Raw genomic sequence first — 27,627 nt, 5'->3', positions numbered from 1 at the left:
GGGCAGTCAGCTGTTCCTGAGGGAAAAAAATCAACTGCCTCTAGAACTGGGTTCAGTGAAACTACGTAACAGTATGTGCATACTGTGGGGCTGCACAGATAGTGAGTCATTTCTCACAGTCATCTGCTATCATATGTCGCTCAGGAGGCATGCCTCTCCACCGTCAAATTTGACTGCACAGGCAGTAAATGAGGTTAGCCTGGAGTGAAGAGTGTTTGCGACATTTACTCTAGGATACAACCGGGCTACAGCACCGAGTACGTACTCGTACTGAACAATTTGAACCAACGAAATGGCACTGCGGGTCTGCGGAAAACTGGATCGACGTATGAACGGACTGCTACACATATTGGGCACAATGTATCGGTGGTGTTTCGGTACTTTCAACGGCTGTGTTTTGAACATTCCCAAACCTGTAAACGAGGTTCTGGACTTCGGTGTAGTACAGATGCACGTCAAGACTGACGCATTGTGCGAATAGCAGTGGCGACCGAACGTCAACGGGGACGATGTTCGGGCGCATTGTTGCACCCGTTGTATCGTCAAAGACCATGCGTAATCGTCTGCCAGCAGGTGGGTCAAGATTAATCGATAATTTGACATTCCAAAAATAGATTTGTACCAAAAAACAGTATTGTACTGTATGCAGACTTCATTGTAGAATTCAAGAGTGGAAGTTACATTGGCTGAGCGGTTCTAGGCGCTTCAGTCCGGAACCGCACTGCTGCTACGGTCGCAGCTTCGAATCCTGCCTCGGGCATGGACGTGTGTGATGTCCTTAGGTTAGTTAGGTTTAAGTAGTTCTAAGTTCTAGGGGACTGATGACCTCAGATACTAAGTCCAATAGTGCTCAGAGCCATTTGAACCATTTTGGAAATTACATGCGTTCCAGTGGCCAGACCTCACGTTTCTCAGGAGGCTCATAAAACGGAGTAGCTGTTTCTTCACATAACTTATTTGCATCCAAACAACGGAGGAGTACCCTGATACCACTGAACAATGCTGCTCATGTCCTCACTGTAAAAAAATTATAAGACATATTTAACTGTCTCTTAGACGTTACTCACAGCTATTGCAACGTCTTAGTTGCACCAGAGCACCGTCTGGTGGCGGAAGGGACCTGTAGGAAGGGGGTTAGCAGTTCCATCGGAGCCGATGACCGTGTGGGAACGTCTGCCACCACCTCGTCGATGCATTCTGATGGACAGGATGGCAGAGGCAACAACGGACAGCCGCGCGGAGTAGCCGCGCGGTCTGAGGTGCGCGGCCACGTTTCGCGCGACTCCCCTCGTCGGAGGTTCGAGTCCTGCCTCGGGCACGGGTGTGTGCGTTGTCCTTAGCGTACGTTAGTGACGGATTTTAGAAGAAATATATACACACTACATGCGATAAAGCCAGACCCACAATACCACAGCCCGCAGCTCGTGGTCGTGCGGTAGCGTTCTCGCTTCCAACGCCCGGGTTCCCGGGTTCGATTCCCGGCGGGGTCAGGGATTTTCTCTGCCTCGTGATGGCTGGGTGTTGTGTGATGTCCTTAGGTTAGTTAGGTTTAAGTAGTTCTAAGTTCTAGGGGACTGATGACCATAGATGTTAAGTCCCATTGTGCTCAGAGCCACAATACCACATCCCCTAAAATATGTACCCTACTGTGTCTGGACTGAATCAGAGACAGTACGATTTTGGTAATCAACTATGAAACCACACTTCTGAAACAAAAGCAGGTGCATAAACTAAAATTTAAAGACAGGCGCTCATTGAGATGAGTAGCTGTTCACAGGTGGGGTACAACTGGACTAAAAACCTGTTTTCAGTGTATCAGTGTAACGTGCTGTGGCCTATGCAATGTGTTACTAGGAATTAATTTTAATATGTGTTGATATGTTGAAGAAACTCTATCCAGTAACTTTCATGTTTTTCTGTCATTTCATCTTTTATTTGTTTATTTATTTATTTATTTTGCCAGTTTCCAGATGGAGCTCCACGTTACGTTGGAATGTGACAGTCTGCTTGGAAGTTGGCGAAGTCAACAAGTGTGAAAGCAAACCACATGGTGGTGGTAGCTTAGGCAGAAGTGTAACCAAGGTTGGAACGTGACAGTTTGTTTGTGAGTTGGCGAACGCAAGAAATGTGGAAGCGAGGAAGCTATCTGTGGTGTCTTGGGCTCCACAGCAACGTCAACAACATTCCATCTTCACACTAGTGCGACTCTGACAGGTCTCACATACACCACTGAGGATAGGAAGCAGCTAACACTGCACAAATACCATTGCTGCATAGGCGTGCGTTAACAACCTCGACTATAGAGATGGGTACTGTCTCCAAAAGTACCAAACCCATACAGATCTGACAAGGATAAGGCAATGTAATCAACCTTATTTTGAAACTGGCTGTTAATATAGAAGTTGTCCTGTACACAACAGAACAACTGCTAATAGTTTGTCATTCCGAACCCTGTCAACATTCTGGTTACAGAAAGCTTTCTCTGTCGACCACACAAACCGTAATGTAGTAAAAATTATCATATATGTGGGTAATGGGTATAAGCGAAATATTTTGTGTGTGAAACCTTATTATGTACACACATCAATGTGTTGTTTTTCTTTCCTCTCTGCATTGAGCAGTATTCCCACAAGTGAGGCACATAATCTATTCGCAGATGTTTTCTGCATGGTCATAACTGTTCCACTAAATGAACTATGCCTGTCAGTATAGGCCAACGATTTTGCATACACGCATCCACACTTAAACACCTCCCCTGCTGCCCAGGGCAAAATAAACAATAATGGCTTGCTCTCACCACATGTACTTGGCAGTACTAACCAACCTAAATATATACTACTCCTAATAGGTATAATAATTAGTCTGCAAAATAAGCAGATACTGATGTAATATTGTTCAGCACACTGCTCTCAGCCACCAACAAAAATATGTGCATTTATACCCATACCCCCTTTTCATAAAGAGACCGAATGAGCCATAGACTGCACATCCCAGCTTGGCCAAGCTTTCTCAATGCTTACCCGCACAGCAGTAAATATGTATAAAAGGATATTTCAAAGCCTTTATGACAGAAGTCTAGAGGTGATAGATTACATCATGGGGAATAACTTTTGTTCAAGACAAAATGTTTTCTGACACTTTGAGGCTACACTATAGATCATTTACGACAGGTTATACCCCTGTAGGGCAGCAGGGAATAGGTATTCTATAGGGGTATGCAATGTGTGTGACCTATCACCCAATCACCATCTTAATGTGAAAGGCGATCAGTCGAGAAAAATTAAAGTTCCTGATTCACTTCTAGAATATCTTTCTCCACTTGGAGACATCCGTTCTTATGGTTTTGCTGTCGAAAATCACTGTAAATATACTGGGATAATCAGTATGCTGCACACGTGGTTATTAGACTCTCACATATTGGTGACTCTTGTAGTATCTGGGATATGAAAACTAAAGGACACCTAGCATTGCTGGGAACTATCAGCGAGCATTCTATGCCGAAGAAAAGTTGTTCCCCAATACGTGGTCTGTCACTCCTAGACATTTAATTGTATAGTCCAACTCGTTGTGAGTACATCAAGGCAAGAGCTAATGTTTGTAGAACCGTTGCATGTTCTCTCTAACTGTCCCACTGACCTTGTGCAAGATGTTGTGCCCTGTTTTTAAATTTCCTGCAGTATATTATGAGCAGTATGTTCTTAGGTTTGTAAGTACATTCAGGTACATGTGGCGAGAGCAAGCCATTAATACTTATTTTCTCCTGGGCAGAAGGTCTGTAGGTGTTGAAATGTGGATACGTGGATGCTGAAAGGTTAGGCTATACTGACAGGTGCAGTCCATTTAATGGCACAGTTAGGGACCATGTGGACTACATCAGTTAGCAAACTATGGAATGTGTTTGCGGCGGGAAGACTGTTAGACGGAAAATAATAATAATAATAATAATAATAATAAGACTAGCACACTGATGTGGGTACATATTAAGGTACCAATGATCACAATACCTGCGGTTATACCTCTTACACTGTGTATATATAATGTGGCAAAATAAGGATACTTTCGAAATATGAATATATTACGAAACCTTATACACCATATTTACATAGATCCTTCAAACCTTCTTCTTGGAAACTCCATAGCAACATACTGGATGGTCTGTGACACATTGTCACAATCACATAATGAGTTTTCAGCTTTTCTCCACTAATGATTCCAGAATTCACATATCCCATGATTAATTCTAATTCTATTTAAAGATACTCGTTCTTTTCTTGGTAAACTGAAAACAGGCAGAGCTCTGCTTTCTTTGTTGATTAAACCTACTCGGTCAGGATTTGAAGAGGTCCATTCTTCATACTATTCTGATCAGCATCGAAATTTGGTTTGATGAGTTTCCCAGCAAGCTTTCATGATGGGTCCCCCGATTTCAATCCCTCTGGTTTTGAGCATTGCCTTCCTGGTGGAAGAGCAGTTGAAGGATACTGCTACATCTGTGCCACTCTCTGAGTAGAGGTTTATGGTTATGTGATAACACTGCCAAGCAGTTTACAGACGTCGATTTGATGGCGCCTCTTATTCTCGTCATTGTAGCACTCAGCAAGGTGTCGATTTTATTAATATGAGCGCAATTAACACACAAAAACGACAATATTCTGCAACTCAGTAGACCAAAACAAGGACCGAAGTTCGTAGAACTGCCGCGTTTACTCCTCAGCCTGTCCCATTGAGTCTGTGCAAGATGTGTTGTTCCTTTTTTATCTTTGTTGCAGTAGTACACAGATGTTGTTTAGATGGATGAGTCTCATCCGTTGTGAAGCCCTGATATTTTAGTCAAGGTTAGTATTTTAGTTGTTGGACATCGAATTCCACTTAAGATACATATAGCTGGCTCTTTGATAGTACAGATGAGAATAGTTTACTACAGTTTTATTCAAGTTAGGTTTATGACGCTACATATTGAAGTATTCGACTTATGGAGAGCCTTGGTGAACACAGTGCCAGTTATTTTGAACGAATGACAGAGAAATGCTTACACGGAGATATGTGGATAGCAGTGTTTGACTGAGATCAGGGGATTTCACCTGTGGCAGGTAGTTTGGGAAGCGATCCCTTGGGATGTGGGAAGGCCTACCCGGAGCTGGTAGCCTTCACAAATCTCTGCTTCCACGCCGTCGTGTCGGTATTTGTCTTATTTATTGACATTACTATATTTTCATTCATTGTACTGAACCCACCATCATACCATAAATAGTCATGTCGGTAGAACAACAACAACAAAATTGACACGTGAATGGTTGAGAAAAAATACGTATAACAGATGTTGATTTACTTTCTGAAATCCGATATCTCTTGCAGGTTACGAAATCTTATTAATTGTGGGATGGTACAGATTAGGGAAAGATAACATGGTAGTTAAATAACAAATAGCTGTTGAAAAGCGGGCGATATGAAGGTGATTAGAGTGATCTTTCCTGCAGTAATATCAGCAAATGCCAACAAGTATAGTTTTCATGAAAACCTGCAAAGGTATTATATCTCTCGTGCAATAATATTTTTAACTAATTAAAGGAAAGGAAACAAACATTTTTTTGTGTTTTGTAATGTGCAAAAAATAATAATAAATGCAACAAATAAATATGGATAAAAGTGTTAAATAAATACAGATGTAGATTTTGATCAGCACGAAAGTTAGTATTGCTACAGCTGGATGTACGTCTCTCTTAATCATTTGTGGTAATTTCGTGAGACTGATGTGCAGTTTAACTGCCAGTTACTGTATGAATGTTGAAAGTGGAAGCAGTTTTCCATAGCTGCAGTGTGGAATACCTCTGCGATTTAATTCGACAAGCAGAGAAAGTTTTTAACATTGAAAATGAAAGCAATGTCCCAGAGAATAATTTAAAACCACTTTCCGAAGTGTTAAACGCAATCATTATTGCATAAAAGTTTGTGACCTAAGAATTTTGTATAAGAGCACTGTTTAAAAAATTCAATCAGATGAACTAGATTTTTGTTTCCTTTTAAGTCTGTGATATGAAGACAGGCACAGATGCATAAACTGCTATTTTAGGCAAATTCTAAAAGCAAACATTGCTTTCCGCTTGCTTATAGAATAGCGATTAGGGATTATTATTTGCACAATTCGTCTTTTTCTTGTTAAACACCACCACGTCCTGCTATTGCTTCAGAAGCAAAGTAAGCCCAGGGATTTGTGTTTCTGCCAGCATGACGTTCACACCACTCTTCATGGGAGGAGTAGGGGAGGGAGAACGTATCAGGCAAGAGGGTGGGGAGGATACCCATCCCTTCAGACCAGACAAACCCTTTCGCAAACTGGTTGCGTGCGCAGACATCCATATGTGCATACCTCCAGGCACTGTTTTGAAGTAATTGGACCCGGCTATTATCTGCATATACCAACTACCTGAAAGAATTTTCTGGAAGGTCTGCAGTGTAAACGCAGAACGCTTAGAAAATGTAACAAGTTTGCTAAAGAGACTGCATACACTACGCTTGTCCACCCTCTTCTGGAGCATTGCTGTGCGGTCAGGGACTCACATCAGACAGGATTAACAGAGGACATCGAAAAATTTCAAAGAAGGGCAGTTCACTTGTTATCATCATGAAATAAGGAAGAGAGTGCCACAGATACGGTATACGAATTGGAGTGGCAGCCATTAAAACAAAAGCCTTTTTTTCGCTTCGGCAGAACCTTCTCATCAAATTTCGATAAGCAGCTTTCTCCTCAGAGTATAACAATATTTTGGTTGAAATGGCTCTGAGAACTATGGGACTTAACTGCTATGGTCATCGTCCCCTAGAACTTAGAACTACTTAAACCTAACTAACCTAAGGAGATCACACACATTAATGCCCGAGGCAGGATTCGAACCTGCGACCGTAGCGGTGTGCGGTTCCAGACTGTAGCACCTAGAACCGCTCGGCCACCGCGGCCGGCATGACAATATTTTATTCGAGCCCACCTACATAGGTATAAATGACGTTCGTAAGAAAATAAGAGAATTCAGAGCTCACACGGGAAGATTTAAATGTTGTTTTTCCGGCGCGCTGTTCGAGAGTGGACCGATGGGGGAGTAGCTTAAAGGTGGCTCCAAGAACGCTCTGCCATGCACTTACTTGTGAATTTTAGAGTAATCAAGTGAATGTAGATGTGAAAGTAGTGGTAAACTGCGCTTTAGTATGTGGGATATGCTCACACTGCTGTTTAACTATCGTAGATTATATTGATGGAATTGTAGAACTATTGTGTTTCAAGGTCTAGGCACACTTTCTGGACTTTGGCAAGTGGTAGTTGGTAGTAGTGGAGCAAGAACTGATCCTTATGGTAAGCCATCATTTCGTGTGAAGGATTTACTCATACTGCTGTTTAATTATCGTAGTTGATTAGCGACCAAATGGAACAAGTAGTGTGACTTGGCGTCTGGACAGACTATGTGGAAGTCTGGAGTTTGGCGACTGGCAGCAGGTGGGGGCCACGCACGGGCCGGTGCCATTCCCGGCCAGTAGGTGGCTGCGCCGCGCCTGCAGCCAGCGGTGCGTGAAATGGCGCGTCGTGCCGCGGGGTCACCTTGTGGTGGCTGCGCCTCCCCCCTCCCCCTCCCCCGCCCCCGCCGCCTCCGGCACGCACGCGCTGGGCGTGGCCTGCTCTGCTTGCTCGACTCGGCTCCGGTCCGCTCTGCCTCCTCCGCGCCTACTAGCTATAGCTGCGGAGCTACCGTTCGCCAGGCCGGCCAACCTGTCACCGGGGCCGGCGGGCCCTCTTAGCGAATGCGCCTTGCGTTGCTGCGCGCCCGGAATAGCGCGCCGCGATCCTCGCGCGCACCGCACCGTGACCTCTTTACGCGCTTCGGCTCCCCTGGCCTGGCACACCCTCCGCCTACTATCGCACCATCCGGAGGCGGTTTCCAGCATTCTCAATGCTCTACGGGCTGCGCACCAAATGGTGCGATCCTATCTACACGATAAACCGCCGACCGGCGAACGGCGCATGCCAGAGGGTACTTCGTGCGGGGTCCATCTGGCAACTTATCTGTTGTTTATGTCCTCTGTTTCTTGTTTCTGTAAAAGTATCGTCTCGTCGACGCGAGTATCGTTTGGGACTCTGGGATAGCTCAACGAGTAAAGTACACAATAACCTCTTTGATCCCGACTAGATGGGACCGGATGTAATCCGGATCGCCGAAAATCCAGTTGATCAGGAAATATTTTATTCAATGCAAAAACTGGAATATGTGCCACAACATGCAAACTTTGGTTTCGGGTCTAACAATAAATACTTTTTGGCACATAAACTGTACAGGATATTTCCGTAAGTGCTTGCAAAAATTTAACAGGACATAAAGAATGCCCCACTGAAAAATCTGAGGCAGCGAAGCTGGGGTCGGAGAAGCCAGCATAAGGAGATGCGAAGGTTTCCCAGAAAGTAATACTCCGCATTTTTAGTTCAACAATTATTTATTGAACATAATGAGAATTACACCACGAAAGAATGGTGTTTTATCTGCGCACCCTACTTTTCCACGTAATATTTATATCGTTGTATGGCTTACCTCCAGCGCGAAACATGAGCGTGTGTGCCCTGTCCGTACCAATCCTTGTCCTGGTGGCGGAGCCAGTGCTTCACTGTGTGAATCACCTCCTCATCGTCCTCCAAATGTTTTCGGCGAATGGCATCCTGTAATGACCCAAACAAGAGGAAGTCCGATGGGGCTAGGTCTGGGCTGTGAGATGTGACAGCCGTGAATGGCTTCCCCGACCGCTGCAAATCGTGGAGCTCCGCCAAACCGTCTTTTGGTGACCCCACCTTCTGTGTCCAGCTACTAACTGTACTTCTGTCGACAGCAGATTCTCCATAGTTTTTGCACAAGCGTTTGTAAATATTCCCCAGAGTTTCTTCCCCTGCACTGAGAAATTCAATGACGGCACGTTGCTTGTAACGTACATCACCTAGAGATGTCGGTTTGAAACTGTCCTACAGCTACGATATCCGTCGGAAATGACGGAAGCTTGCCGCGCTCACTGAGAAGACTCGGATAATACATACGTAACGTTTCACATTCGTAGCATTGTTTTCCGCTGGCAAAAAAAAAAAAAAAAAAAAAAAAAAAAAAAAAAAAAAAAAAAAAAAAAAAAAAAAAAATGTGTTGCGTTACTTACTGGGCAAACCTCGTAATAGGAGTAAACTAACTTTACTGTGTACTTTTTTATTTGCATTAGTTATCTGCCGATACTAACACTGACATTATGAACGTGGCATTTGTACTGTATCTTAACTATCATCAACCTCAACATAAGCATGAAATGGGTGAGAAAGATGCTGACGCACCCTGACAAATGTCTACTTCTACGTCTACATGGATACTCTGCAAATTACATTTAAGTGCCTGGCAGAGGGTTCATCGAACCACCTTCACAATACTCTATTATTCCAACCTCGTATAGCTCACAGAAAGAACAAACACCTATCTCTTTCCGTACGAGCTCTGATTTGTCTTATACTGTCGTGGTGATCGTTTCTCCTTATGTAGGTCGGAGTCAACAAAACATTTTCGCATTTGGAGGAGAAAGTTGGTGATTGGAATTTCGTGAGAAGATTCCGTCGCAACGAAAATAATGATGTCCGACACAAATCCTGTATCATTTCAGTGACACCCTCTCTCATATTTCGCGATTATACAGAACTTGTTGCCCGTCTTTGAACTTTCTCGATATACTCCGTCAGTCCTATATGATAAGCATCCCACATCGAGCAGCAGTATTCTAAAAGAGGACGGACAAGCATAGTGTAGGCAGTCTCCTTAGTAGATTTGTTACATTTTCTGAGTATCCTGCGAATAAAACGCAGTCTTTGGTTAGCCTTCCCCACAACATTTTCTATGTGTTACTTCCAATTTAAGTTGTTCGTAGGTAGTTAGTTGAATTTATGGCCTTTATATTTGACTTATTTATCGTGTAACCGAAGTTTAACGGATTCCTTTTAGCACTCCTGTGGATAACATCACACTTTTCGTTATTTAGGGTCAACTACCAATTTTCGCACCATTCAGATATCTTTTATAAATCGTTTGCAGTTTCTTTTGATCTTCTGATCAAACGACAGCGTCATCTGCATACAACCGAAGACGACTGCTCATATTGTCTCCCAAATCGTTTATATAGATAAGGAACAGCAAAGGGCCTATAACACTACCTTGGGGAAAGCCATAAATCACTTATGTTTTATCCGATGACTTTCCGTCAATTACTACGAACTGTGACCTCTCTGACAGGAAATCACGAATCCAGTCACCTAACTGAGACGATGTTCCATATGCACGCAATTTCACTACGAGCCGCTTGTGTGGTAGACTGTCAAAAGCGTTCTGGAAATCCAGAAATACGGAACCGATCTGAAATCCCTTGTCAATAGCACTCAACACTTCATGAGAATAAAGACCTAGTTGTGTTCCACAAGAACGATGTTTTCTAAAGCCATGTTGACCGTGTGTCAATAGACCGGTTTCTTCGAGGTAATTCATAATGTTCGAACACAACGTATGTTCCAGAATTCTGCTGCATATCGACGTTATTGATATGGGTCTGTAATCAATTCTATTTCTCCTACTACCTTTCTTGAGTATTGGTGTGACCTGTGCAACTTTCCAGTCTTTGGGTACGGATCTTTCGTCGAGCGACCGATTTATATGATTGTCTAATGATTGTCTAATATGGAGCTAATGCATCAGCATACTCAGAGGAGCCTAACTGGTATACAGTCTAGACCAGAAGGCTTGCTATTATTAAGTGATTTGAGTTGCTGCAATACTCCGAGGATATTTACTTCTACGTTACTCGTGTTGGCAGCTATTCTTGATTCGAATTGTTAATTGTTTCTTGTCGCTAACGTACTTCACATACGACCAGAATCTCTTTGGATTTTCTGCCAGGTTTCGTTCTGGAAACTGTTATAAGCATCTCGCGTTGAAGCGCGTGCTAAATTTCGAGCTTCTGTAAAAGATTGCCAATCTTGGAGATTCTGCTTCTGTTTAAATTTGGTATGTTTGCTTCGTTGTTTCTGCAACAGTGTTCTGACCCGTTTTGTGTACCAAGGAGGATCATCTCCGTCGTTTGTTAATTTATTTGGTATAAATCTCTCAACTGCTCCAGATACTATTTCTCGGAATTTGAGCCACATCTGGTCTACACTTACACCATTACTTTGGAAGGAGCGAAGATTATCTCTCAGGAAGGCATCAAGTGAATTTTTATCTGCTTTTTTGAACAGGTATATTTTTCATTTATTTTTGGAGGATTTTGGCGCTACAATACTCAACCTCGCTACGACAACCCTATGTTCACTAATCCCTGTATCCGTTTCGGTTCTCGTTATTAACTCAGAATTATTCCCTGGTGCGTTTCCAGTTACAACACAGACAGCTACAATTCTGGCAACCAATTCCATTTCCTTAGCCATTGAGGTCTCACACACGAGTGACTTAGGAAATAATCAAGAGGATTCTGTTCAGTGGCGTGGAGTGGCCACGCGGTTTGAGGCGCCATGTCACGGATTGCGCGGCCTCTCCCGTCAGAGGTTCAAATTCCCCTTCGGGCATGGATGTTTGTGTTGTTGTTAGCATAAATTGGTTTAACTTTGTTTAAGTAGTGTGTAAGTCTACGGACCGATGGCCTCAGCAGTTTAGACCCGTAGGAATTTACACACATTTGAACACACATTTTTCATTTCAGGTAACCTCGAAGTCTTTGGAATAGGACCTCAGCTTCCAGTCTAGCGACCAGGAAATACAGCATTGTTATGGTAGCGGACATCCACACTGAAGTGAGGCGGTCCACCATCATGCTGTATTCACATTCTCTGACGAACAACCAAGGGGACAAGGTAAATACTGTACAACAGAGCGTCCTTGTGGACAAGTAAAGTAAACAAAACCCGCCTACGGAACAACTAGGAATGGTAAACATACTATATGTTAAGACCGCACATTATAATATAATACTTCGATTGAGCTATAACAAATAAAGTTCGCGCTAACATAGGTTCCAGATAACTAATTACAATTTTCAAATCAAAATCGAAGTATACATCATTTTTGGCACTTTTCGCATGACTGCAGGAATCCAACAGTGCCACTGTACGACACCCGAAATTATTTCGTTTCCATGGTTTCGGCACAGGTGATTTTGCGTACCTGCCGTCGGTAAATCTGCTCGGTGTATTCACGTGTCGTGTGAATGTCTGTAACGGTAGATCTTCGCCTGTGACGCCTTTAGTTCACATTATTGAAAGAAATGAGGAGTTGATTTTGAAGCGTCTTTGGTTTCGGTAAGTCGCTAGTCACCGACCGTCAGGCGTGCTGTGGCACGCTAACAGACGCCATGGGGCTTAAAGCTGCTGCACCGTATTACCACTGGTACCCGCCTTTGGTTCGCGCTGTTTACAGTTGGCTCTGGTGTCAATGAACTCTCTGTACTAGTTCCGCTGATCTCCCCACGAAAATTCTGATGACTGGGTCTTCTTGCCTTATTAGTGCTCGCAACAGCTACCTGAAGGATAAGCATCAAGTCACTTGATATTGTCACCGGACGTCCATTACAGGGGAGGTCTGCTGTCGGTGCATCACATATATAATTCCTCGTCAGCACCCCAATTTCTCAACACTTACAAGTCGTAAAATGCTGACGGATCGTCAGAAAGGACTTTTAACCGACTTTTGATATCGTATACTGATTTTGCGCATACACTTACTATTTGTGGAAAATTTTAACGTAAGAGAGATTTTCACTGTCATAAACAAAAGAGCATCATGGATGCCCAGCTTAATACCTATATTTTACGAAGCTAAGTCATTAACTACGAATGACAAGCTCACATTCCATATTACCTTATTAGAAGTTCCATTACATTTGTTTTACAGAACTTATTAACTGGATAATTCGTATACAGCATTTTCGCATAATGATAAACGTGATGACTGCGGTAGACCATTATCTCTGCCCGTCGTACAAGTGGATTTTTCTAAGCGAATATACTTTCCGAAATGACAAACATATTTGCTATCGCCTCCAACTACCTTTAACCCAACGACTACAACTTGCAACTACAAAAGTGCGAAAGTTTCGAAAAGGTCCCCCGATTACAATTAATGCTCAGCTGATTGACTTTATATGTGTACTCTAAGTGAATACGAATGGGACTTTGGGATCTTTGTTGTGTACGACTGTTTACAGTTTGCACGTGAGGTCCTGTTCTGCACTGCTATGCCTGTAGTCGTCTCCACGAGGCTGACTGTTTTGTGCGGTATCGTCCCTTCTTGACGAATGCTTTTTGGCACACAACTTCTGCTCTTTTAACATAGCCTTATGGTGCCCTATATTGCAGAAACGCGTTGTTCGTAAGTTAATAAAGTACATTATGCAGCCTAAGACTCTTTTTTAAATATTAGCAACAGTAGGTTGTTATACCACCACGCCAAGATGGAATGGAAAATTTTTTACCGCGAAAACTGTTGTAACACCGCGTATGAACTTAACACAATGTGACCCAAACGTTCCTTTTATTGACAAACAGAGAGCCGGCCGCTGTGGCCAAGTGGTTCTAGGCGCTACAGTCTGGAACCGCGCAACCGCTACGGCCGCAGGTTCGAATCCTGCCTCGGGTATGGATGTGTGTGATGTCCTTAGGTTAGTTAGTTTTCAGTAGTTCTAAGTTCTAGGGAACTGATGACCTCAGATGTTGAGTCCCATTGTGCTCAGAGCCATATGAACCATTGTTTATTGACAAGTAGAGAGTTACCTAATAAAGTTGCGTTTCCGATCAATATAAACAAGTAGCAGGAAGACAGGTTTCAAAAGCAGGATTGTATTTATCAAAACCTGTCTTTACTCAAGGACAGTTGTAGAGTGAAAATCAATAACGGGATAAGTACCACACAACTGATTCCGAGTTATTCAGCTTTCTTTTTTATTTGGCAAAAATAGTTTAATGGAAAAACCGCAAAACATTTTTTTTTATTTCTTGTGTACTATGGCAAATTTTGTTTAATTTCCTTTCCTTTTGTCAATGCAGATAAAGATTTTATTCAGAAAAAGGTGGAACGTGCTACATGCCATATGGGTATGAGCAAAAACGAGGTAAGTGACAATGAAAGAAATCTTCGATATTTATAATTTTATTAATAATTAACTTTTACAGATTCATTTCATAGAAACACCATCCTGTGATTAAATTATTTTTAACCCATCGTTTAAGTTCATAGACCGTAAAGCAATTTTTACTGAGTACAGTTTAGAAAAAAGTATTAGTTATTTTCAAATACGGTAGTATCGGCTGCAGATTTTTTTATCTTCAGCTGACAATTTGTTTTTGCGCTGTTGTGACGGTAAAACATAGTTCTTTATTGTGTCAGTGATAAATCCTTTCAAAAATGGTTCAAATGGCCCTGAGCACTATGGGACTTAACATCTATGGTCATCAGTCCCCTAGAACTTAGAACTACTTAAACCTAACTAACCTAAGGACGACACACAACACCCAGTCATCACGAGGCAGAGAAAATCCCTGACCCCGCCGGGACTCGAACCCGGGAACCCGGGCGTGGGAAGCGAAAACGCTACCGCACGACCACGAGTTGCGGACGATAAATCCTTTCATGAAAATATTTTAGGTGCTCCAGCCTTAAAGTTTGTTAAACATTGTTCTCGCTTTGGCAACACCAGATGCAAATTTTTTACACATGAATCCGAGTACATTTAGAAATATTATTTTTAGAGGCTTCAGTATGTGTATCGAAGAGTTCTATTTTAATACACATGTCCTGAGGCTGGAGCAGAGTAGCCACAAATGCATTGTTATTTGCCGCTTTATCCATGAGCTTCACAAGGTGCTAAAGTACTTGTCACTCGTACATTCTTCCAGAATCTTAAGTTTCTGAATCTGGGACAAATCTCTGTGAGACAACGCAAACAGTTACAAGGCTTTGTGGCACTTAGCCCGCTTCATCCTCACCTGTGGGCCGTTACATACTGCTCAGGATTTGTCCCGGGCCTTATATGCACTACTAGAAGTGATCGTAGCGCCTTTTCTGGTTGCTGAAAACTGCACTTAGCTCGGGTTTTCGGGTCTACTTATCCCGTTTTTCCTCTCTATAACTGTATGTAGCCTTCTCAAGGGTAACTAAATCAACTAACGTTGTTGTATTCTTTAAAGAAAATGAGAAAGAAAAATAATTAGAAAATTACATTCTTAGGTCACATATTGCTTACACCGAGGTATTTTAATGCTCTGCAAGTGCATGGAACGTACCATAAATTCATGTTTATTATTTCAGTCGTTCGGTTCAATTTTAAATATGTTTTCGCTTCTTTGAAACAACTACCTTATCCCAACGACTACACTAATTCGAAATTCTGTCATCATCTAAGACAACACTGTGTAATTTTCGCATGGACCTAGTTGCTTACTAACTTAAAAAAAAACGCTCACAGCTTTGATACTGAATTTAATAACTGTACACTTATGATACCATGGAAAATATCACTCATCATCAACTGAGACTGCACAGTGAGTACTTGACTGCACTCGCATTCCGGAGGGACAGGGATGAAGAACTCTGCCCGGCAATCCAGCTTTAGTTTTCCTAGGCTACCCTGGAACACTTGAGGAAGTACACTATCTGCTCAAGAGTATCATAACACCTCTGTGTAATGCTAAAATGACCATCGAATGTCACGAGAGACGGGGACTAGCGCGTTGTCAGTAGAGGAACACTAACAGCAGAATGGGCCGGTCAGGACAGCTCAATAACTTCGAACGTGGTCTGGTCATTGGACACCGCCTGAATAACGTATGTATCAGGGATGTTTCAGCCTTTCTAAAGAGGCCCAATTTCGCTGTCGGTGAAGTAACTGTGAACTGGAAATGTGAGTAACGACCAGAGCTAGACCACGACCAGGCGGATCTCATGTCGTGACGGATAGCGACCATTCAGCACTGCAACAGTCGTGACAAAGAGTAGCAAGAGAAAATCAGCGGGTCGAATCACAAGTCAGTTCCAGTGCGCTGCCAACAGTCCCGCTACCACTATAACTGTGCTCACTGTGCGTAGGGAGTTAAAAATAACGGGGTACAATGGTCGTGCAGGTAGTCATATCTCTGTAGTCATTGATGAGCGACCCTTGAGGTGGTGTCAACAGCTTCGCCACTGGACTGCAAATTTTATTTATCATGGCGTCAGCAGTACAAAGTATATAGTCAAGAAATCGATCGTTGGCTACAGTAATACATTGGTTGGCCAGCAACAGTCTATGTCTAGTGGATTCGGAGTCAATCTCACCAGATCTCTCATGGTGGAGATGAACAACACCGTAGTAGATGGAGTAGATGGTTGGATGGTCGTTAGTCTGCACAGCACCAAATTTTCCCAAAAAAAAAAGGGGGGGGGGGGCTCTTCCTTTGGCATCACCCGTGGCCCCAAATGTTGACAATGCCCCATTCCCCAGCCACTTTGAAGTCCTTGCTTGGTGCGGTATTCATGTAGGAGCTTCAGCAGTTGCCAAGAAGCTCTTTCTAGATTCCAGCGGAGAATGTTCTGACTTCTATAGTCATAGCCCAGCTTTTCTCATACCTAGAAGCCACCTCGCGTCCAAGTTCAGCAGGGGTATGCCAGCAAGACACTAGAGTTTATCTACGGCTGTAGGTATTAAATAGGCCGTCATAGTGTGACAGGTCTTATAAACCGCCAGATCTATGCTTTATGGCATGGGTACTCTTGTACCATATCGAACATGCGTATTCAGCACTGGAGTAACGCAGCACTAGCAAGCTAGTTCTCGCAGAGAATGGGTGAGCTCCCAGTGTCGTACCTGCCTGTCAGTTTCTGCACTGCGCTGTTTCTGACAGACAGGCGCACAGTTTTTGACTGGAAACGAGTGGTTTGGAGTTTCGAATCACGCTAAACCCTATTGCAATCCGATGCAAGAGTTTGAGTTTGGCAAACGCCTGGACAACATGACAAGTTGCGGCTATCTCTGTTGTACATATTTTTGCTAGTTGACTGGGGTTCAGCAGTTGTTGCTGCAAACTGCGTGCCACATGAGCGAACTCAACACACAAAAGACCAAGCAAACGATTCAGTGCTCAGATATAATCCAACAAGGTAGTACAGCTGTTAAGTTGATAATTATTCTCACTCCTATGTATTGCAGCTCAAATTTCGTTATCAATTAAATAAAAATTTAATGAAATTCGTATAACTAAAATGCTCAGAAAAATTAAACGAAAAAAATGTTTTCCTCGTTATGGCACATGTGCAACATTGGAAACAGCATTACAGTGAGCCGGCCGGGGTGGCCGGGCGGTTCTGGGCGCTCCAGTCTGGAACCGCGCGACCGCTACGGTCGCAGGTTCGAATGCTGCCTCGGGGATGGGTGTGTGTGACGTCCTTAGGTTAGTAAGGTTTAAGTAGTTCTGAGTTCTAGGGGACTGATGACCTCAGAAGTTAAGTCCCATGGTGCTCAGAGCCATTTGAACCATTACGTGAGACTGTAATTCGGTGAGTAGCAATCCACTGACGATAAGTTTTCTTTTATTTATAATGGTCGTCTTTTCAGAATGTTGTTGGGGGAAATGATGGAGTAGGAAAAGGTACTTCTAATATGATAATGCACTTGGTCTCACTCACCATTATTTAAGTTGAGGTTGTATTTATTCACAATAACTTTCATCAGAAATGTAGATAGCAATATGCCAGCAATTTCTAGGTTTTGCTAGGTCATCAGCGTGATAATATTGAAATTAATGAAAACTGCATCTGCGAATCCACAAAATGTGGATACATTGAATAGGAGCAACTCTAGATCCCCATACGATAAAACATAACGATGAAATACAATCACAAGTTGCTAAACAGTTTAAATTGTGAGCTATTCAATGGAAAGGTTAACGCAAACGCTAGACGTGATACTTAACTCGAAAATCGTTATAGGAGCGCCAAGCTGCAGCTGTACACCTAAAAAGGGACTCCAAAACGAACGAGACACAAGCATCGGCCCTGTACTCATCCCGAGAACAACTCTTCCACTCTCCAAATCAGCCTCTACTGACCATACCTCTCACGCTCCTCAAAATTACCGTAGAACGGGAGGTTTGCCACAGTGCCAACTAAAAATCTCGCTCTCTCTTCCTGAATGCGGGGATAGCCTGCAGAATTTTCTCATCCAACATTTGTTGTTTTCTCTATAAATAAACTTAAGTTGGCGGAATGCCAGCCCTCATCTTCTGATTAGCACGTACATATCTGGGCACATAAATTCTGCTCACGTCCCACACTGCAACATAGCGGTGACCCGGCTTTCCTGCTTCCGTGTTCTGGGCCACCTACGAGCTTTGTTCAAATCTCGCAGGACCTCTCGTGAATAGCACGGCTCTGAAAGGCGCTTTTGTAGCACTCTACGTAAGAGACACTCATGCAACTGCTGCCCGTGACAGCTTGTGTTGGGAAACCTCTTGGAATTCCAGTATTGTGAACCCACAACCGAATAGTTACAGGCGCCACGCCTCACTACACTCCACGAAGTGAGGAAAACTTGAGCTAATATTTCAGATTCACAGGCTTTATGTTTCCATTCAGAGAGTTTAAAAGAATGCAACATAAAATGAGTGTATCTATTCTCGCTTTGTGACATGTGATTGCCACTATCATCACTAACTTTACATGCCACTGAATTTTCTCAATATGAGAGTACTGTTGGATGATCTATTTTAATTGTTAAAAACCATTCAAAAGGCCATATCACATAAAATGTTTTTTTATTCAAGACAACCCGGTTCAACAGTCATCCTCAGGTCTTAAACCTTGTTTTTTTCAGTTTTTTGTAGTTAAGCATGTCCATTTTACGCTGAACTCACGCACAAGAAGTGGACAAAACGCATCGTATTATAAATGTTTGTCGTCGCTAAAATATTTATAAACACACAGCAACTTGTCCAAAAAGCCATGTCTACATACATATTGCTTACAGATGCTTGTTACATGATACAAGTACAGTACACAGAAGCACATCTGTTTACGTAAGCTGGACAGATACTCATACATACATACACTATATGTCCAGCATACGTAAACAGATGAGGTGTTGCGTACCGTATTTGTATGATGCAACAAACATCTGTCAACAATATGTATACGGACATGGCGTTTTGGACAAGTTACTGTGTGTTAACAAATATTTTAGCGATGGCAAACTTTTACAATGTGCTGCGTTTTATCCACTTAACATTTGTACATGAGCGCAGCGTAAAATGAACATGGTTTACTAAAAAAAGGCATTGAAGTTATAAAGATGACAGTTATAACTGTTGAAACCGGTTGTCTTGGATAAAAAATATTTTGTGCGATCTTGGCTTTTGAATGGTTTTTCGCGGCCTCTCCCACCGGAGGTTCGAGTCCTCTCTCGGGCATGGGTATGTGTGTTATTCTTAGTACAAGTTAGCTTAGGCACTGTGTAAGTCTAGGGACCGATGACCTCAGCAGTTTGGTCCCTTAGTAATTCACACACATTTGAACATTTTGAATGGTTTTTGCCGGCCATTATGTGTAGTGCCAACAGTGAAGTATGGAGGAGATAGAATTAAGGTATGAGGGTGCTTTTGCGGTTAGAGCATGGTCCCTTTGTTGCACTTAACTAAACGCTAAATGCGGAAGTATACGAACGTATTTCATAGCATTGTGTATTTCGTACAGTAGAGGGACGCTTGAATCAGCAAGACAGTGAGCCCCTGTCGTAAAACAGTATCTGTGGAGCAACGGTTTGTGGACAACAAAATTCCTGAAACAGGTTGGCTTCCCGTGAGCCCCAACGTGAACATACTGGAATACCTTTGGGATGAGTTACAATATCGACTTGGCTCCAGACTCCAGCATCCAACATCACTATCTTGTTTCGTTTCGCCTCTAAGTAGGAAGAAGCTCCCATTCCTCCACTGACATCCAGACACCTCGTTGTAAGTGTACCAAGGAGAGTTCACACTCAAAAAATGTTCAAATGTGTTTGAAATCCTAAGGGAACAATCTTCTGAGGTCATCGGTCCCTAGACTTACACACTACCTAAACTAACTTGTGCTAAGAACAACATAAACACCCATACCCGACGGAGAGTTCATGCCATCATAAATGTGCACGGTGGACGCACCTTAGATTAATGTGTAATAATAGGCGTCTGGCCCGAGGACTGAAGACATCCCAGATTAACAGCTCATAATAGATAGCGGATAAATTTTATCAGGTAGTGATCCTAGATGGTTCGCAAGAAAAGGAATCGGTAGATTTCCCTGTCTACCCTTGCAAAAACAAAGTTTCTACACAGTCTCAAATGACCTCGTCGTAAAAAGGACATTGACCTCCACTGTTGCTTTCCTCCCATCTACGCTGTTACACTGAGTAGCTTGTACGAAACGATATATCTCGAATCTGCATACGTCGACGAATAAAACCTGCATAAATTTCTGTAGTTTTGTTCTGATTTCGAGATATTGTGGTCTGACAGAGGTGTGAAACTGTAGGTAATTTCGAAAGGGGAAAGGTGTCAGGTAAACGTGTTCGGTAGTAGCCGTTGTTGATAGCGATCTGCAGCAAGGCGAGAGCACATTTGGCGTTGTCTGCCGCGTGCTTTGGCTGCATTGCGGGTTGCTGGGACAATAGGGGCGAGCGTGCGGGTGGCTATGGCGAGAGCTGGACCGTGTGGGCAGCCCACCTGCACCTGCCTCGCTGTCGAATGTCGTGACTGACCAGCGGGGCCACTATGTGACCCAACACCTGCGTCCAGTGAACACTCCAGTGGCAGGTGGGTAGCGCGACGCAATTGCTGGGGCGCTCACGTGTTATCTGTCACACACTATAACCTCTTTGCTTTACTGCTGCGTAAACCAAGGCGAACAATGTGAGTAATTAGAATCTGGCCAGAAACCTGCTGCTCGGTCCCTTGGAGGGAGCCATTGATGACAGCTCGTATTTACTTGGTCGACAGCATCATTATCGTACCCCTGCCACACAAGAGACTGGATAGGCAAAAAAATGTTAACACGTCTACCTACTTGGAAATGGTTTATTAATAAGGGGTTGTACCCCCATTTGTCCGTAATACAGCTGCTATTCTTCTTGGAATACTGGCATACAACGACTGTAAAGTCTCCAGTGCAATGTTATGTCACTCTTGGATCCGAACCTCTTTTAATTCATGTGGTGACAAGGGAGGCGGAAATCTGCTACGGATTCTGCACTCCAATACTGCCCACGAGGGTTCGATAACGTTCAAGTCCGGGAACTGTGCTGGTCAGGAAAGACACTGCAGTTCAGTTACATGCTCCTCATACCACAATTGTACTGTCGTGGTTGTGTTAATGGGTGCATTATCATCCTGAAATATGGCATCGTTGTTGGGGAACAACATTTGAATCATGGGGTGCACCTGATCACCTAAAATGTTCACATAACTGTTGGCTGTAACACGGCCTTTGAGAGTAATGATTGGTGCAGTAGAATATCATGATATGGCTGCCCACACCGTCACTCTTCCACCTACATCACTAACCGTTGGAATCAAGCAATCAGTATTGTCGGCTTCTTTTGGCGTTCTCCAGACGCATACCCGGCCCGTTGCTGGAAATAACGATAACGTTGACTCCCTGGATCATATGACGTGTTTCCACTGATCAGCCGTCTAGGATTTATGCTTTCGGCACCATATTTTACTCTTCTTTGCGTTGATTGTCGTTACTAATGGTTTCAGTATAGCGGTTCGTCCGCGAATATTCGCTTCATGGAGTTCTCGGCGGACAGTGTCGATAGATACATGGTCTCGAAGATGGCTATTGAGCTCTGCAGTCATGTTACCCGCCTTTGTTTTGTATTGGTTTCACATAACTCGTGTTATCGTATGATAATCTCTGACATTTAGTTTTGATTTGGGCCAACTATTACGTTTACGCGATGATGTGTTTCCATGTTTCGTGTAGGCTGTCACCACTGTTGAAACGGTTGCTACTGAAACATTTAATAAGTTGGAAGTCTTGGTTACCGCTAGTCGGGTTCCCACAATCTACCCTCTTTGCAATTTTGTTAGGTCTTTAACTGCACGTCGACCTCTGCCTCTAAATGCTAATGCGAAGTGTGCACTACTCGTAAACAACCTGCACTGTTGCTTAGTCCAATACACGCACACACACACACACACACACACACACACACACACACACACACAGAGAGAGAGAGAGAGAGAGAGAGAGAGAGAGAGAGAGAGAGAGAGAGAAAGAGAGAGAGAGAGAGAGAGAGAGAAAGAGAGTGGGAGAGAGAGAGAGAGAGAGAGAGAGAGAGAGAGAGAGAGAGAGAGAGACAGAGTGAGTTTACATGTTCCATATCTCCTGCCAAACCACTCGCAAACTTTGCGCAAATATAGTATGCTGTCAGGCAACAATCGCTTTTGGGATACGAACGACCTACCTAACGTAGTTAAGGATATATGACGTAATAAACAATGAGATACTTGGAAAACGGCCACATCATGTTTAAATGTATTACTTCCGTGCTACTAGCTGCGTTTGCAATAAATTTCACAGACAGTATCTACATATGCCGCTAAATAGACCTAAAATAGTAAATCATGCTACCACACATAGTTCAAGAGATATGCTGTCATAAACACGGAGATGGGTGAAAACCTGCCGCATTGAGCGTTACGTTAAAATTTATTACTTCTTTTCTACTCACTATTCTCGACACATTTTGCAGACCGTATCCACATATGCCGCTGAATGTCCATACACAAATACATCGCTGTAAAACACATACTTCAAGAGATATGACGTCTTGATCACTGAGATGCATCAAAAATTCAGCATCGTGCATTAAGTTTTACTACATTTATTCATTGCTAATAACACCCTGGTGCAATCGAGTCAAATTAAGGAAATCCCTGACACCTGGTAGAGCTTTTGAAAACTTTCAACTCCTAAGTACAAACGGATGTAGGCAAAAGCAATAGCTGTCTGTAGAGCTATGAAGAGGCGATGCCATACAGACCTCTTCGAAATCACGTTACTGACATCCGAAGATGCTGCGCCCAGCGCACACAAACAGTCCAGGATCATGTTTCTTAGTTTTGATACTGCACTCATTCATTTGTGCATTATACACATTTCTTTGTACAACTGTTTCATAATTCCAAAAGGTGTTTTCAGGCGGATATCGAAATGAAATTTTCTAGATATTTCGCTTCAGACATATTTCACTTTTTGTCTCGGTTTCTGGTAGGAAAGTTACAAAATGAATATCCGGGAAATACTGGTAGTAAAACGCATACCTTAAGAGGTACGAGAATTTGTTCATCTTCACGTCTTTGAGAAAACATTTTTTTAATCCTCATAGCACGTACGGAACGTTTGTGAACCCTCGTCACCACTTTTGTAAATGCCTCATCGCTACTGCTGGCATCGCACGCCAGTCTACAAACACATAATAAGCTTGGAGAATAAACTTGGCACAAATGGAACTGCACAAAGTGTCACATTGAATGGACCCATTTTTTTCCGTGGATGTCGAGTTAATTTCAGTCTTGACGTTGCCACAGGGAGCACAGGGAGTACTGGAAGTGGATGGTTCACTCTCGCCATCGTCCGATGTGAGAGTGCCTCTCTATCTGGATTGGAATCATTTGCCGACCGAGATGTCATCGCTTACAAGACCTGGCATTGTGGAATAGATGCTAAGACCCAATCTAGACCTAGTTATGTATATAGTAATATGCCTTTTACATTGTATACCCGTTCCTGTCGTAAAGTTAGTAATGATGAAAAAATACATGTGGTGCAGTTCACCGCTGAGACAATTTCTCCCTGCCACTACTACTCAGCTATGCCCCAGGGTCACGTAACAGGATAGGAGAACGGAGATTCTTCAACACTCCAAAGGATTAGTAACAAAGTCACCCAAACGAGTTAAAAAGGTTTACCTATTTTTATAACTTGTCGAATAATTAAGTCTGCAACACTGCTGGTAATATAACACAAAAAAGGCCCTCAAAGGCTAGGTGCAAATAAACGTAGGTAAACTTCACAGTACGAAGCAAATGCAATTTACAACAGCTGTCTGTTCACTTTTAAGTGTTCACTTAAACGACCTTCCCTGTCTAGGTCAGTCCTGGACCATGATCTATAACGAGGTGGGTGAGATATGCTCTACTATCTTCCGAGTATGCTTCTTTGCGTTGTCGTCCGGTCGTTGGCGGATTGTACTCGGCAGGAAAATGATCGACGCGAAGTCGATATCTTCATCTCAGCGCCGCCCATGCACTGCATTTTAGGCTGGACCTACAATACACACAAAAAAAATTGCTATGTTTAATCTGCAAGTGCAAAGAATTAGGTGTGACAAATTTTTTAAGGTTCTTGTGCCGCCAGATGGCACCATCGAATAATTTCCAGGTCAAGACAACCTGCACAGACGTGAAGTGCCCATTATACAGAGACAGCATGCCATCAAATTTTATTGGTGGAAATATAGCGACTAAAGACCTAGTCTGGTGACCTCAGAAACGTTGCATGATCCCAGAACCCTTCCCACGTGTTCACTAAGTCAATTAAAACTGCATTTATGCCTCTGATCGGATATTAAGTGCATATTTTACGTGGATAAGTACAGTAACTTCGAACCTTCTGATCTTGGTGACAGATAATGATATGGAAAAAAAGTTTCAACGTTTTCCAACATCATGTTACGAACGCACGGTATAAAAAATTTCAATGATTTTCTGTAATATAAATTACATAAGTGAATCTCTGTGGCACTGACACCAGCTCGCATCTTTACATCTGTGGTACTTTTGCCCTGTCTGTGTCTTGTCCGAACGACACTACAGAATGCATTTTAGAGCTTATGTTAACTGGAAGTTTTTTCTCGTTTTGGTCCATGGTGCCTCCTCCCAAAATAAGATGCTTGGAACTTTAATAGCGGCAAGTGTTTATTTACAGCTCGTACAAAATAGATACGTGTTTCAAAGTTTTACTGACCTTCAACGCAGTCACCAGCATTGTGTATAACCCATTGCGAGCGATGTGGAAGTCGTAGGATAATCTTAGCAGTGCCAGTTGTCTTGACAGTTCGAGCGGCGCAGTCTATTGCCCGACGAATCTGTAGCAGTTCTGAACCGGATGCCGTGAAGTGTTTCCTTCAGTTTAGAAATCGAGTTGAACTCACGAGGACTTAAGTCAGGGAAGTGCAGTAAGTGGTAAAGCACTTAGCAGCCACATCACTCAGACAAATCAGTAACAGCTTGCACTGTACGTGCTTGAGCACTTTACTGCAAAATGATGGTCAGGTCCTGCAGAAAGTGTCCTCACTTGTGTCTCTATGCTGCTCATTTTTGGAACACAACTCTAAAACCCGAGAAACACAAAGCAGAGCGTACACAAAAACCAACTAACACCTTGCACATATTACCGCAGTGACTAGCGAAGAACGTTTTCCAAAAATCCGAAATACACATGTATGCACACGTTTAAGCAGCCCCAGAACATAGAATTAAACAGACATTAAACATAAAAACTGTACATAAAGTTTTATTCAGATCTTAAAATACTATAACTGATGAACAGAGAAGTTAACTGATTAACCGTATGAACTCTCGCATTCGGGAGGACGACGATTCAATCCCGTCTCCAGCCATCCTGATTTAGGTTTTCCGTGATTTCCCTAAATCTTTTCAGGCAAATGCCGGGATGGTTCCTTTGAAAGGGCACCTCGTTGTCGACGGGACGTTAAACACTAACCACCACCACCACCACCGTATGATCTTTGATTCCAATTTAATTTTGAAATATGATCTGTTTTTACACAGACATACATTACTAGACCGGCGATACCGTATTCAGTATCACTGGTGCCACTGAAGGCAGCAGTTTAGAATTACAATTTGATGGCGTGCACGAAGGACGTATAAATAGCGGTTTACTTACTAATAAAACACTCGTAATAAATGAGAATAAACAGATACAACTACGTAACTTTTAGAGTTTTGACAGAATGGTCAATGCATGCATCGTATTTGACTGCAATTTTTCGCAGAACAGACGGAAAATACAAGCAAAAGAGTCTCAGTGCAACCCAAACTAGAAAAATCTTACGTATTTTTGATTTTTCACTGTGCGTAAGCCTAAATAATTACTTTACGCTTTGTCACATCCGAAATACTGGCAGTATTTAAGTAGTTTACTTGTATTTTAAGGGTTTTGATAATCAGTATTAACAGATGTAACTTACTGAAGTGCTTTTAATCAGTTTTAATCATCTTCGGTTTTTCTTAGAATACCATGCTTGTTATGAAAGTGTTCTTATAAGTAGGACGTGCTATTTGTCACTGACAACAAATGTCTTTATTCACTGGAGTGTTCTTACGAAAACTACAGTCTGCTTTAAACGAATATATTTGTAACACGATGCTCTTCTTAACACGATTCTACATTGTATGTGTTAAACTGAAACTGCAGAAATTCTTTAAACTACCCAGTAAAGCCATTTCATTTCTTAAAATCGTGGTATTACCACACACAAAGTCCTTGACGCCGCCACCGTACCTTACCAAACGTCAGGCTTCGGTAAAAGCTACTTCTTTGCTGGTCTAGTAATGTACGTCTTTGTGATTTTACAGGTCATATTTCAAAGATTAAATTGGCACCAAAGATCAAACGTATAATCAACTAACTTCACAGACAATATAAAGCAACTTTGTAACCAAATAGCATCGTCGGTGCAAGCGTCAAACGTTGTTGCTGTTGTTGTTGTGGTTTTCAGTCCTCAAACTGGTTTGAGCAGCTCTCCATGCTTCTCTATCCTGTGCAAGCTTCTTCATCTCCCAGTACATACTGCAACCTACATACTTCTGAATCTGCTTAGTGTATTCATCTCTTGGTCTACCTCTACGATTTTTAACCTCCACGCTGCCCTCTAGTACTAAATTGGTGATCCCTTGATGCCTCAGAATATGGCCTACCAACCGATCCTTTCCTCTAGTCAAGTTGTGCCACAAACACCTATTCTCCCCAATTCTATTCAATACCTCCTCATTAGTTACGTGATCTACACATATAATCTTCAGTATTCTTCTGTAGCACCACATTTCGAAAGCTTCTATTCTCTTCTTGTCTAAACTATTTATCATCCACGTTTCACTTCGATATATGGCTACACTTCAAACAAATACTTTCAGAAGGAACTTCCTGACATTTAAATCTATACTCGATGTTAACAATTTTTCTTCTTCAGAGACAATTTCCTTGCCATTGCCAGTCTACATTTTATATCCTCTCTACTTCGACCATCATCAGTTATTTTGCTCCCCAAATAGCAAAACTCCTTTACTACCTTAAGTGTCTCATTTCCTAATCTAATTCCCTCAGCATCACCCGACTTAATTCGACTACATTCCATTATCCTCGATTGCTTTTGTTGAAGTTCGTCTTATATCCTCCTTTCTAGACACTGTCCATTCCGTTCAACTGCTCTTCCAAGTCCTTTGCTGTCTCTGACAGAATTACAATGTCATCGGTGAACCTCAAAGTTTTT

This window comes from Schistocerca americana, chromosome 6, assembly GCF_021461395.2.
Source record: "Schistocerca americana isolate TAMUIC-IGC-003095 chromosome 6, iqSchAmer2.1, whole genome shotgun sequence".
NCBI lineage: Eukaryota > Metazoa > Arthropoda > Insecta > Orthoptera > Acrididae > Schistocerca > Schistocerca americana.
The sequence above is the reverse complement of the archived record's forward strand: the minus strand, read 5'-3'. Positions refer to the sequence as shown.